General features: G+C 38.4%; 1 protein-coding gene across 1 annotated transcript in view; it reads left to right on the top strand.

Annotated features, from left to right (window-relative positions):
• Positions 1–2,193: 2,193 nt before the first annotated feature.
• Positions 2,194–13,935, top strand: part of LOC128652650 (zinc finger protein 239-like) — an 88,783-nt gene continuing 77,041 nt past the window's right edge. Inside the window, exon 1 of the mRNA XM_053705584.1 lies at positions 2,194–2,399. The gene's annotated coding sequence lies outside the window, so the exon portion shown is untranslated. The remainder of the gene's footprint in view (positions 2,400–13,935) is intronic.

Below are 13,935 nucleotides of genomic sequence, written 5' to 3'. Positions count from 1 at the left end.
TCCCCTAAGGAATTTGAGTGTATGGGTTATAGATGGAACCATAATTTGATGAATAAGTCAGTTCTATACCTATCTCATTGATATACACTTCATATATTTTACCTTTTCTGAATAAGTAACTGGTATTTTAAAAGGGTTAAAATCCTTTGAGCCATTAATTTCTACGTGGATACATACACAACGTGAAGCCCTTCATAGGATAAACATGTTTTCAGCCTGGCCCAATGGTTTCTATGGCCAAAAACTATTGCCATCCTTGCCACTTCATATATTTGACCTTTTCTAAATAAATAACTGGTATTTCAAATGGTTTAAAATCCTGGCAAAGAAACTTTTTCAAAATAGCAGTAACTTATTTAGAAAAGGTAAAATATGTGATTTGACAAGGTCGACACCGGTTTGTTTGTCATAAAAAGCCTTGGGCCTGGCTGAGAACATGTCTGTGCTATAAAGGGGCTTACGCCCTGTATATATCCACACAGAAATGATTGGCCCACAGGAGTTTAACCCTTTAAAAATACTACTTATTCAGAAAAGGTAAAATATATGAAGTAGCAAGGTTGTCACCAATTTGTTTGCCATAAAGAGCGTTGGGCCAGGCTGACAACATGTCTTTCCTATGAAGGGTTCATGCCTTGTATATTTCACACATAAATGAGTGGGACAAAGGATTTTAACCCTTTCAAATTACCAGTTACTTATTCAGAAAAGGTAAAATATATGAGATAGCAAGTTTGGCACTTGTTTGTTAGCTATAAAAAGCATTGGGCCAGGCTAAAAACATGCTTATCCTATGAAGGGCTTCACGGCCACGCCGTTTATGTATCCACACAAAAACTAGTGGCCCAAAGGATTTTAAAACGATAGCACCAGATTGTTTGCCTTAAAAAGCATTGGGTCAGGCTGAAAATATGTCTATTCTATAAATGGGGTTAAAGCCCTGTATATATCTACACAGAAATGAGTGACCCAATGAATTTTAACCCTTTTAAAATACCAATTACTTTTTCAGAAAAGGTAAAATATATGAAGTGGCAAGGTTGGCACCAATTTGTTTGTCATAAAGAGCGTTTGGGACAGGCTGATAACTGGTCTATCCTATGATGGGTTCACGCCTTGTATATATACACACATTTTATCCTTTTTTAAATACCAATGACTTATTTAGAAAAGGTAAAATATACAAAGTGGCAAGGTTGTCACCAATTTGTTTGCCATAAAGAGCGTTGGACAAGGCTGATAACGTCTGTCTCATGAAGAGGCTCACACCTTGTATATATCCACACATAAATGAGTGGAACAAAGGATTTGAACCCTTTTATAATATCAGTTACTTATTCAAAACAATCAAAATTATGCCATGTTTGCCATCTGTTTATTGAATATAAGATGATTTGTTTTAATAAAATGTAAGTTTGTTTAGGTTTTTTGAAAGTGTATTATTTTATTTAAAATAAAAATAACTGTAGACATTTTGTTTATAAATCTTTATTTTGCAAATTGCAATCAGTTGCAGAATAAGATGCTGACTGAATAAGAATCCAACTTCAGCCTTGTACATTTTGCAGCTTTCTTGTTCTTAAAGGGACATAAAACCCATTTTTTTTCTTTCATAAATCAGATAGAGCATACAATTTTAAACAACTTTCCAATTTACTTCTGTTATCAAATGTTCTTCGTTTTCTTGTTATCCTTTGTTAAAAAGCTGGTAAGTAAGCTCATGAGTGTACACGTGTCCACATTACTATATGGCAGCAGCTTTGCAACATTGTTATACATTAGCAGGAGCACTAGATGACAGCACTATTTCCTGTCATGTAGTGCTTCAGGCATGTGCACACTACCTACCTAGGTATCCCTTCAACAAAGAATAACATGAGAACGAAACAAATTTGATAATAGAAGTAAATTGGAAACTTTTTAAAAATTGTATTCTCTATCTAAATAACGAAAGAAAATTTTTGGGTTTACTGTCCCTTTAATGTTCATTAACAGTGGTTACCTTATAAATGACAATCAGCATAAACCACTGTGAGTGAACATTAAGAACAAGAAAGCTGCAAAATGTTTAGTTTTCAGAATGATTGTCTATAGGTTTTGTTACATTAAAGTTGATTTAAAAAAAAAACCTTTGAGTGGAGGTCACATGTTTCCTGTCTAGAGTAGAGCTCCAGTCTGAGTCTGCAGCTATACTCCTTTTGAAAGGCAAACTAGCAGTCTGGACTACAATTCCTAGAATCCCCTATGGCATTGCTCTCATTGCTACTATGCCCTGGCATAGAAACAAGCCATCCCAGAAATTCATGCCACACACCACCTTTCTTGCAGGTCCCTCCTCTTGGTGTCAGAGATCCGGAGATTCCTTGATGTGGTGATGAGCTGCAGAAATAATAGATCCGGTAGGGAATGTTGTGGGGTGTTGATATATAGACATGCACATGGGGAGATACCATAGTTGCCAACAGTCCCTGATTTCCAGGGACAGTCCCTGGATTTTGTTGTATGTCCCTGGATTTTTTTTTGTCCCTGAAATGTCCCTGAAAATCTCTTTTGCACAACATTTGTTGTTTTTGTATATATATATATATATATATATATATATATATATATATATATATATATATATATATATATATATATATATATATATATATATATACACACACATACACACATATATATATATATATATATATATATATATATATATATATACAGATAGATAGATGATAATTAGATAGAGTGTATTATTTAAATATAATTCATTCCTAATGGAATATTGTTATTATTATTGAATGGGTTCACATATTATTTGTCTTTCTAATTTTGATGCTGTGTTGTACAAATAACCATATGCCCACAATGTGTTCCAGAGACTGGGTAGGTGTAAGAGCTTGGTCCTGTAATCGGTATATTAAACTATGGATAAGTCTAAATTATACTATTACTTTCAAATGGGTGTGTTTTGATTGCAGAACTGAGGGGGCGGAGCAGTTGAACAGTAGGTCGTCAATACTCCAGTAACCCGCTTGCTTGCTCTGCTGCAAAGTGTCCCTGGAATTTTTTTTGAAATGTTGGCAACTATGGGAGATACATAAGGCATTTTGCAGAGGTAATGATGAGTGGGTTGCTCTTAATATCATGAGCAGCAAACAATGGAATGCTGGCATGGGGAGGGGGTGAGGGCAGAATGCCCAGATGCAGGTGGGAGAGGAGGAGGGAGAATGTAGAGCTCAAGCCAGGTGGGAGGGGGTAACAGACATACTTACAGGACTGTAGGACACACTAGCTGGAAAATGCATAAGAAATGTAGTTGTGAAAAGTGCAGACGTGAGATCCAAATGCTGGAGGTAACAGATGACAATAAATATGTAAGTGCGATTACTGAGCAGGGGCTGGATGTCAGATGAAATTCTGAAAGATAGCAGTTAAAAGGGCATAAGTTATTCATATGGAAATGAAGGTGATACATTTGCGCACGATATTGCAGGTATACGTATAAAGGCTGTGACACACTGCAAGCAGAGCGACGCGCAGCGTGTAGATGCAGCTGTGCGCGCTCAGTGTGTCTTGCCTTTTCATCTCTGAGCACTCTGCTGCGTCAGGTCGCGTAGCTAAGCGCTCAGAGATGAAATATTTGAACTTCAGAAGCGACGCGGAGCGAAGCAGCTGCATCGCCCCGTGCCGCATCGCTTGCAGTGTGTCACGGACTTAAAGGCTGTGACACACTGCAAGCAGAGCGACGCGCAGCGTGTAGATGCAGCTGTGCGCGCTCAGTGTGTCTTGCCTTTTCATCTCTGAGCACTCTGCTGCGTCAGGTCGCGTAGCTAAGCGCTCAGAGATGAAATATTTGAACTTCAGAAGCGACGCGGAGCGAAGCAGCTGCATCGCCCCGTGCCGCATCGCTTGCAGTGTGTCACGGACTTAGCTGAGAGCAGCAGAGACGTTAGAAGGAATTCTCTAGCGTGTAATGTAACAGGACGATCACGACCTGTTGACAGTTCATTTAAAAATAATTGTTAGACATAATGTCCATTATTTAACAGAAATAAAACTGCTGCAGAACACTTCAAGTCTTTATAAACTAATAAACTGGTAAATTGCTAAGCAGCAGTGAACAAGAAGAGATGAATTTGATGTTGAGTTTAAATAGTTTAAATAGAAGGGTTTGGGGTAAAAGTTATCAACAGTCATAAGGGCAAATGCAGTGCATTATGGTTAATGGGAAAGATGCCCATTGTGAAAGCAACAGCACTGCAGTAGGAGAAAGGAAGCTGAGTTTAAAGTGAAGGTTACAGAAAAGTGATCAGGGGGCTACAGAGATGTTCTGGGGACCAGAAAACAAGGGAGGGAAGAAAGTAAACAGACAGAAAAGGGCAGAGGCAGGTGAAGGGAGGATATGAAGGTCAGATGTAGTGTAAGTTGCATAAAACTAGAAGGAAAAACTAAATAGAAATGCATAGATGGGAAGAAAAGATTTTCTTTTTAATCAGCAAATAATATAGACCAAAGAAGATGAGGGTAGTTGGTTAAAAGAGATGTAGAGAGCAAAATAGGCTGTAACTAACGATTATTTTCATAATCGATTAATCATCCGATTATTTTTTTCAATTAATCGACTAATCAGATAAAAAAAAGAATCAATAATAGTTTCCTACATTTTAAATAAAATCCACATACTGAGTGTTACAAATATAAACTTCAGACTAAAGCTTTACATTAACACAACTGTTTTAAGCAGCAGAGCACAGTTTTATAATTAAGTAAAACAAAACCTCAAACTGCTTGAAAAGAGTTAGAACTAGAAACAGATAGACGATCATTGTTTTTGACATTCTGTTATTCACTCTTTCATAAACTTTGCATTGAAATGCAAAAATCTCGACATGTTCCTGGTTCTCTGTTTGCAGCTATGTTTCCTGCAGCAGAGAAGAGGCACTCAGATGGTGTTGAGGTGCTTGAGATGCATAAGTAGGGTTTTGCGAATTTCGCCAAAGTGGGATATTTATCTGTATTAGCTCTTCACCAATGCAAAGTGTTTTCCACCTTGGCAAGGGGCCTCTCAATAAAGTAAACCTGGACTTCATTCTAACAAAAAAAATATCTTGAATATCTATATGCAATGGTAAATAACCAGCTATAAAGGTTAGGGGAAAATATATAGTCCGCTCTAAAAATAACAGATATATTCTTATAAAGGTTGAATCTGTACATATTATCACAATTTATAAAAAAAAATAATTAAAAAGCGTTAAGGAATATATATTAATAACAGGACAAAGCCTTACACATTTATTTTTACAGTACATATAATCAGCAATAGCAAGCAATCTGCTAATAATTGTGCAAACAGATAATAGTGCACATCAATTAAAATAACTCAATCAATCTAGGGGCTGGGTGTAAATAACAAGCTCGGCACTATATCATGCAAAGCATAGTCCCAAATCACCTGATTTAATATAAACAATCCAAATGATGACTATTATATCTGGGTTGCACATAAGCCTGGGGTAGTTGTAAACTTATACTGTCCTGAAAAAGTAAACTTCTGTAGACGTCCTTTAGGCTAAGGGCATAACCGTAAAACACAATACCAAGTGCAGGAGCTCATCACAGTGAAGCAGCTGGTGCTGTGCACAGACCAACTAATTGCAAACCAACTAATTGCAAACCAACTAATCGATTATGAGATTCATTGACAACTATTTTCATAATTGATTATTATCGATTATGACGATTAGTTGTTGCAGCTCTAGCAGATAATAAAATAAGTTATAGGAACATACATGTATGTCAGATAAATGTTTGCGTGAGTGTATTAAAGGGACAGTTTACTTAAAGGGACACTCAAGTCAAAACAAACTTGTATGATTCTGATAGATCATGCATTTTTAAGACACTTTCTAATTTACTTCTATTATCAATTTTTGCACAGTCTTTTTATATTCTCACTTTCTAGGGAACAAGATCCTACTGAGCATGTGCACAATCTCACAGAGTATACATATACTAGTCTGTGATTGGCTGATTTCTGTAACATGATGCAGGGGGAGAAAAAATAAATTTGTCAGAAAAATAATCTACTGCTTATTTGAAAATTCAGAGTAGATGTTAAATCATGGTCTTTTTATTATGTACTTGTTAATTATGTAATCCTACTGCATTGAGTGATCCTTTAAAGGGCCACTATAAGTAAATATTTTCTATGCCTGTTACTAACTAACTACCCCAAATACGCTTTTTATCAATAGCATTTCATTAACATATCTCTACCGTATATCAGAAATCTTGTCTGCAAATTTAATTGTTTTCCAAACCCACTCCATGGGTATCCTTTGCTCTGTACCAATCCGTTTACAATACCTAGGTTTCAAAATGGCGCTTTAAACACAAAGTTATTGGTTTAAGTATTTTGAACACTCAGTGCTGAAAATAGTGGGCAGGATAACGTGACATCATCGGCGAATAAAAGATATAACTTTTAGAACGTTATGAAACTTCGTTTTGGAGAAAATATAGGTCAGTAGGTTTTAATTAATGTTTATTAACTTTAATATGTTAGTTGTTTAGCTTAAAAATTATAACAGAAAGTAATCCTTTAATAAAATCCCTTTATTACCAATTCCCCAGTTTTGCATAAACAACACTGTTATATTAATACACTCTTTACCTCTGTGATTGCCTTGTATTTAAGCCTCTGCAGACTGACCCCTTATCTCAGTTCTTTTTAAAAAAAAGACTTGCATTTTATCCAATCAGTGCTGACTCACTGAGCACAATGTTATATATATGACACACATGAACTAGCAGTGTCTAACTATGAAAAACTGTCAAAATGCACTGAGATAAGAAGCGGCCTTCAAGGGGTTAGAAATCAGTTTATGACTGAGCTTACCTAGGTTTAACTTTCAACAAAGAATATCAAGAGAACAAAGCAAATTTGATGATAAAAGTAATTTGGAAAGTTGGTTAATCATGATATATCTGAATCATGAAAGTTTAATTTTGACTTGAATGTCCTTTTAACATGAGAATGAGTGTGTGTGCATTTGAGTGAGTGATGAATGTGAGTGGGTGAGGGTCTGACTGAATGCATGGATGTGAGTTTGAGAGTCAGTAAAGAGTGAGAGATTGTGGTGTTGAGTATGAGTAAGTGAATATGTGCTCAGATAATGAGTATAAATAAGTGAGATTATGAGATTAAAATGGTACTGAAATCTCTTCTTTTTTTCTTTGTTTCATGTAAAAGAGAATATTTTAATGTTACTTTTAAAAGAATGTGCATGTCCCTTTCAACCATTAGAGCTGTAGGAGTTTTCCTTACCAGCCGGCCTGCAACTCATCCCTCACAAAGAGAAATGTCGTATTAGTTTCACTATCAGTTAAAATAGTGACATATACACAAAATCAGATCTCACAATAACTGTTTAATTAAGCTTAAAGTACATGTATTATTTTTCCTTTTCCTTTTATTTATGGTTTAAAAATGTATGTGCAACTGGTATTAGCTTAGTTCATTTTGCCATTTTTTTTAATTGTATCTAGATTATTTATGCACTTGCCAACTTGCACCTAGATTACGAGTTTTGCGTTGCGGTTTTAATGCTGAAAAAAATGTCAATTTCAGCGTAAAAACCGTAACGCAGCCATTACGAGTCGTGTCGGTATAGCTGTACCGCAAGCATTTTAGCCTGTATCGCAACGTCAATCCCGCACTCAAATAAATTACGTTTTTGCGTGGGATTTCCATAGCACCGGTATTACAGGTTGCGGTGAGGCTAAAATGCTTGCGTTCCAGCCTATACCGACACGATCCGTTCCACAATCTGAGACCAGTAGTTATGAGTTTTGCGCAAAAAAACTGTTACACAAAACTCATAACTTAAATATTACAAAGTACACTAACACCCATAAACTACCTATTAACCCCTATTCCGCCACCCTCCCGTATCACAAACACTATAATAAAGTTATTAACCCCTAATCTGCCGCTCCTGACATCGCCGCCACTAATAAAAGTTATTAACCCCTATTCCGTCACTCCCTGACATCGCCACCACTATAATAAAGTTATTAACCCCTATTTCCCTGCACCCCAACATCGCCGACACTATAATAAAGATATTAACCCTTATTCTGCCGCTCCCTGACATCGCCGCCACTAAATAAAGTTATTAACCCCTAAACCTCTGGCCTCCCAAATCACAGACACTAAATAAACCTAATAACCCCTAAACTGCCAGCCCCCAACATCGCAAAAAACTAAATTCAACTATTAACCCTTAAACCTAACAACCCCCTAACTTTAAATTAAAATTACAATATCCCTATCTTAAAATAAATAAAAACTTACCTGTGAAATTAAAAAAAACTAAGTTTAAACTAACAATTTACCAAACATAGCTATTATACTAAAATAAAATAACTACCAATTAAATAAACTAAATTACACATTAAAAAAAACTAACACTACTAAAAAAATGTAAATCTAAAATTACGAAAAATAACAAACAAAATTATCCAAAATAAAAACAATTACACCTAATCTAATAGCCCTATAAAAATAAAAAAGCCCCCCCCCCAAAAAAAAAATAAAATAAAAACCCTTGCCTACAATAAACTACCAATAGCCCTTAAAAGGGCCCTTTGTATGGCATTGCCCTAAAGAAATCAGCTATTTTCCCTGTAAAACAATACAAAGACCCCCCCAACAGTAAAACCCACCACCCAACCAACCCCCCAAAATAAAAAACTAACTCTAGCAAAAACTTAAGCTACCCATTGCCCTGAAAAGGGCATTTGTATGGGCATTGCCCTTAAAAGGGCATTTAGCTCTTTTGCATTACCCGTAAACACCCGTAACACTTACCCCTGACGATCCACTTACAGTTTCTGAACTCCGGACATCCAGGCAGCGAGAAGTCTTCATCCAGGCGGCGAGGTCTCCATCCATCCATCCAGGCGGCATCTTCTATCTTCATCCAGGCGGCATCTTCTATCTTCATCCCAGCGGCACGGAGTGGGTCCATCCTTCAAGACATCCGGCGTGGGGCGTCCTCTTCATACGGTCGCCGCCGTACATTGAATCTTCAATGCAAGGGAGCCTTTTTCAAAATGGCGTCCCTTGCATTCATATTGGCTGATTTGATTTTTGAAATTCAAATTAGCCAATAGGATGAGAGCTACTGAAATCCTATTGGCTGTTTAAATCAGCCAATAGGATGAGAGCTACTGATATTCTACTGGCTATTCAAATCAAAGCCGGATGTCTTGAAGGATGGACCTGCGCCGCTGGGATGAAGATAGAAGACGCCGCCTGGATTAATGAAGACCTCGCCACCTGGATGAAGACTTCTCGCCGCCTGGATGTCCGGACTTCAGAAACTGTAAGTGGATCGTCGGGGGTTAGTGTTTTTTTTTTTTTTTACTTTTTTTGGGTGTTTTTTTTTTTAGATGAAAGTTTGGGCTTTTTTAAAAGAACTAAATGCCCTTTTAAGGGCAATGCAAAAGAGCTAAATGCCCTTTTAACGGCAATGCCCATACAAATGCCATTTTCAGGGCAATGGGTAGCTTAGGTTTATTATCTTGGTGGGTTGGTTGGGTGGTGGTTTTTACTGTTGGGGGGGTCTTTGTATTTTTTTTTACAGGGAAAAGATCTGATTTCTTTAGGGCAATGCCCTACAAAAGGCCCTTTTAAGGGCTATTGGTAATTTATTGTAGGATAGGTTTTTTTTTTATTTTGGGGGGCTTTTTTATTTTTGTAGGGCTATTAGATTAGATGTAATTGTTTTTATTTTGGATAATTTTGTTTGTTATTTTTGTAATTTAGTGTTTGTTATTTTTTGTAATTTAGTATTTTTTATTTTTTATAATTTTAGATTTAATTTTTTTTAGTAGTGTTAGTTTTTTTTAATGTGTAATATAGTTTATTTAATTTGTAGTTATTTTAATTTTAGTATAATAGTTATGTTAGGTTAATTGTTAGTTTAAACTTATTTTTTTTTAATTTCACAGGTATTTTTTTATTTATTTTAAGATAGGGATATTGTAATTTTAAATTAAAGTTAGGGGGTTGTTAGGTTTAGGGGTTAATAGTTTAATTTAGTTTTTTTGCGATGTGGGAGACTGGCAGTTTAGGGGTTAACAGGTTTATTTAGTGGCGGTGATGTAGGAGGCCAGATGTTTAGGGGTAAATAACTTTCATTAGTGGCGGTGATGTCGGGGTTAATATCTTTATTATAGTAACAGTGATGTTGGTGTGCGGGGGAATAGGGGTTAATAACTTTATTATAGTGGCGGCGATGTCAGGGCGTGGCGGAATAGGGGTTAATAACTTTTATTAGTGGCGACGATATTGGAAGCGGCAGATTAGGGGATAATAACTTTATTTCAGTGTCGGGGGTGGGAGATTAGGGGTGTTTAGAGATTTATGTTAGGGTGTTAGGTTTAAACGTAACATTTTTTCTCCCATAGACATCAATGGGGTTGCGTTACGGCGATTGCCATTCCGCGCTTCATATGCTAGTTTTTTTTCTAGCACTCTCTCCCCATTGATGTCTATGGGGAAAGCGTGCACAAGCACGTATTCTCAGCCCTTGGATTTTGTGCGGTATGGAGCTTATAGCCACCATATCGCACGCACAAGACAGCTTTTCAAAAACTTGTAATGGAAGCTCTTTGAGGGGGGAAATAACGCAACTTTTGCTGCGTTCGTTTGGCACCCTCTAAAGCGCAAACCTTGTAATCTAGGCGTTGGTTAGTTAATGATTTAAAAGGACATGCAAAATTAAGGGGGTAGTGAAGTGTAAAATTGGTTTCCCCTTAATTTGTTTACAATGGCTTGTTATACCAGCTGCAGAGTATAAAATATATCGGAAATTGTACTTTTGGGTATATTTTTTATATGAAATAGGTGTGTGTGCTAATTTAATTGCAACCTAATTAAATGGGCTATGTTTGCTTGGAGAGCAGACCTCATTAGTGTATCTATAGTTACTCCTTATCTCTTTATAAACAGTGAGAAAACAATGGGAATTAGCATTTTTTCACTTTGTCCCACCCGTCACTGGGAGTATAATGTGTTCTGTACCTTCTTGTTTACATATATTTTCTATAACCAGTGCTTAACTATTGAAATAGTCAGTATAGGTGGGGATATATAAAATAAAAGCCACTATTTCAAATAACAAAACAAAGGTAATGGAGCTATTTGTTAACAATTGTATACACTCCAGCAATTTATATGGATCATTGGGAACACATTAAAAGGATATTAAACTGTCTGTTTCTTTGATGTATTAAAAGGCACTACACAGTGGGTTATAATTAAAGGAACAGTCTTGTCAAAATCAAACTTTCATGATTCAGATAGGGTATGCAATTTTAAACATCTTTCCAACTTACTTTTATCATCAAATTTGCTTTGTTCTCTTAGTATTCTTTCTTGAAAGCTAAACCTAGGCAGGCTCATATGCAAATTTTTAAGCCCTTGAAAGTCATCTCTTATCTCATTTTGACAATTTTTCACAGTTATTGCTAGTTTGTGTGTCATATAAATAACATTGTGCTCAGTCCTGTGGAATAATTTATGAGTCAGTACTAAAATACAAGTCTGTCAAAAGAACTGAAATAAGGGGGCAGTCTGCAGAGGCTTAGATATAAGGTAATCACAGAGGTAAAAAGTGTATTAAAGGGACAGTCTACACCAGATTTGTTATTGTTTTTAAAGATAATCCCTGTATTACCCATTCCCCAGTTTTGCATAACCAACACAGTTATATTAATAAACGGTACTTATTACCTCTATGATTACCTTGTATCTAAGCATCTTCTGACAGCCCCCTGATCACATGACTTTTTTATTTATTATCTATGGACTTGCATTTCAGGCATTTAATGCTAACTCTTAAATAACTCCACGTGTGTGAATACAATGTTATCTATATGGCCCATATGAACTAGCAGTCTCCTGTTGTGAAAAGCAAATAAAAAAGCATGTGATAAGAGGCTCTCTGTAGTGGCTTAGAAACAGGCAGACATTTAGAGGTTTAAATGTTATAAAGTGTATTAATATAACAGTGTTGGTTATGGAAAACTGGGGAATCTATACTATAATTGTGTTTGTAATATACGTTGCCAGTTGCGCACGCATCCTCAAAGGAATGTTGGATGTGCGCGCAGCCACCTCGCGGCAACAGACAGCTTCAGGAGCTCCATATAACATAACAGCTGAGAGCTGGAGCCTCTGAAGCTTCAGGCATCTGCCGCATATGGAGCTGGAGCGTGATCTTTGCTCCGCCTCCATATAAGGCCAGATGCCTGATCATTACAGACGGTGACACTGTTTGTGTCACCGTCTGTAACGAGCTTCTGCTAGTGGAGGTGTGGGCAAACTGACCTGGCGTGGACGACCGGGTGTGAAGTAGGCGGGGGCGACCGTGCATTACGGGGGCAGAGCTGGGGCGTGTGGGGGCAGAGCCGGGGCGTGACTGGGCTGGGCCAGACGGAAGCAGCCGTGGCTGTCTGCATCAGAGCGCACAAGAGGGGTGAAAGAGAGCAAAAGAGGGGGGAGATAGAGAAGGGTGAGAGAGAGCAAAAGAGAAGGGGGAGAAATGAAAAGAGAGGGGAAGAGAGCAAAATGGGGGGGGGAGAGCAAAAGAGGGGAGAGAGAGCAAAAGAGAGGGAGAGCAAAAGCAAAAGAGAGGGGAGAGAGAGCAAATGAGAGCTGGAGACAGAGCAAAATAGAGGGGAGAGAGAGCAAACGAGAGGGGGGAGAGAGAGCAAAAGAGAGGGGGGAGAGAGCAGATGAGGGGAGAGAGAGCAAATGAAGGGAGAGAGAGCAAAAGAGAGGGGAGAGAGAGCAAATGAAAGGGGAGAGAGAGAGAGCAAAAGAGAGGGGGGAGAGAGAGCAAAAGAGAGGAGAGAGAGCAAAAGGGAGGGGAGAAAGAGAGCAAAAGAGAGGGCGGAGAGTCAGAGCAAAAGAGAGGAGGGAGAGCAAAAGAGATGGGGGGAGAGAGAGAGCATAAGAGAGGGGGGTAGAGAAAGCAAAAGAGAGGGGAGAGAGAGAGCAAATGAGAGGGGAGAGAGAGAGCAAATGAGAGGGGAGAGAGAGAGCAAATGAGAGGGGAGAGAGAGAGCAAATGAGAGGGGAGAGAGAGAGCAAATGAGAGGGGAGAGAGAGAGCAAATGAGAGGGGAGAGAGAGAGCAAATGAGAGGGGAGAGAGAGAGCAAATGAGAGGGGAGAGAGAGAGCAAATGAGAGGGGAGAGAGAGAGCAAATTAGATGGGGGAGAGAGCAAATGAGAGTGGGGAGGGAGAGCAAAAGAGAAGGGGAGAGTGAGCAAAAGAGAGTGAGCAAAAGGGAGGGGAGAAAGAGAGCAAAAGAGAGGGCGGAGAGTCAGAGCAAAAGAGAGGAGGGAGAGCAAAAAAGATGGGGGGAGAGAGAGAGCATAAGAGAGGGGGGTAGAGAAAGCAAAAGAGAGGGGAGAGAGAGAGCAAATTAGAGGGGAGAGAGAGAGCAAATGAGAGGGGAGAGAGAGAGCAAATGAGAGGGGAGAGAGAGAGCAAATGAGAGGGGAGAGAGAGAGCAAATGAGAGGGGAGAGAGAGAGCAAATGAGAGGGGAGAGAGAGAGCAAATTAGATGGGGGAGAGAGCAAATGAGAGTGGGGAGGGAGAGCAAAAGAGAAGGGGAGAGTGAGCAAAAGAGAGTGGGAGAGTGAGCAAAAGAGAGGGGGAGAGAGAGCAAAAGAGAGGGGGGAGAGAGAGCAAAAGAGAGGGGGGAGAGAGAGCAAAAGAGAGGGGGGAGAGAGAGCAAAAGAGAGGGGGGAGAGAAGAAAACAGAGGGGGAGAGAGAGCGCAAAAGAGAGGGAGAGAGAGAGCAAAAGAGAGAAAGCAAAAGAGAGGGGAGAGAACACAAAAGATAGGGGGAGAGA

This window comes from Bombina bombina, chromosome 1 (genome assembly GCF_027579735.1).
Source record: "Bombina bombina isolate aBomBom1 chromosome 1, aBomBom1.pri, whole genome shotgun sequence".
NCBI classification, from domain to species: domain Eukaryota; kingdom Metazoa; phylum Chordata; class Amphibia; order Anura; family Bombinatoridae; genus Bombina; species Bombina bombina.
Note: the sequence above shows the minus strand (reverse complement) of the source record. Positions and strands in the feature narration are given on the sequence as shown.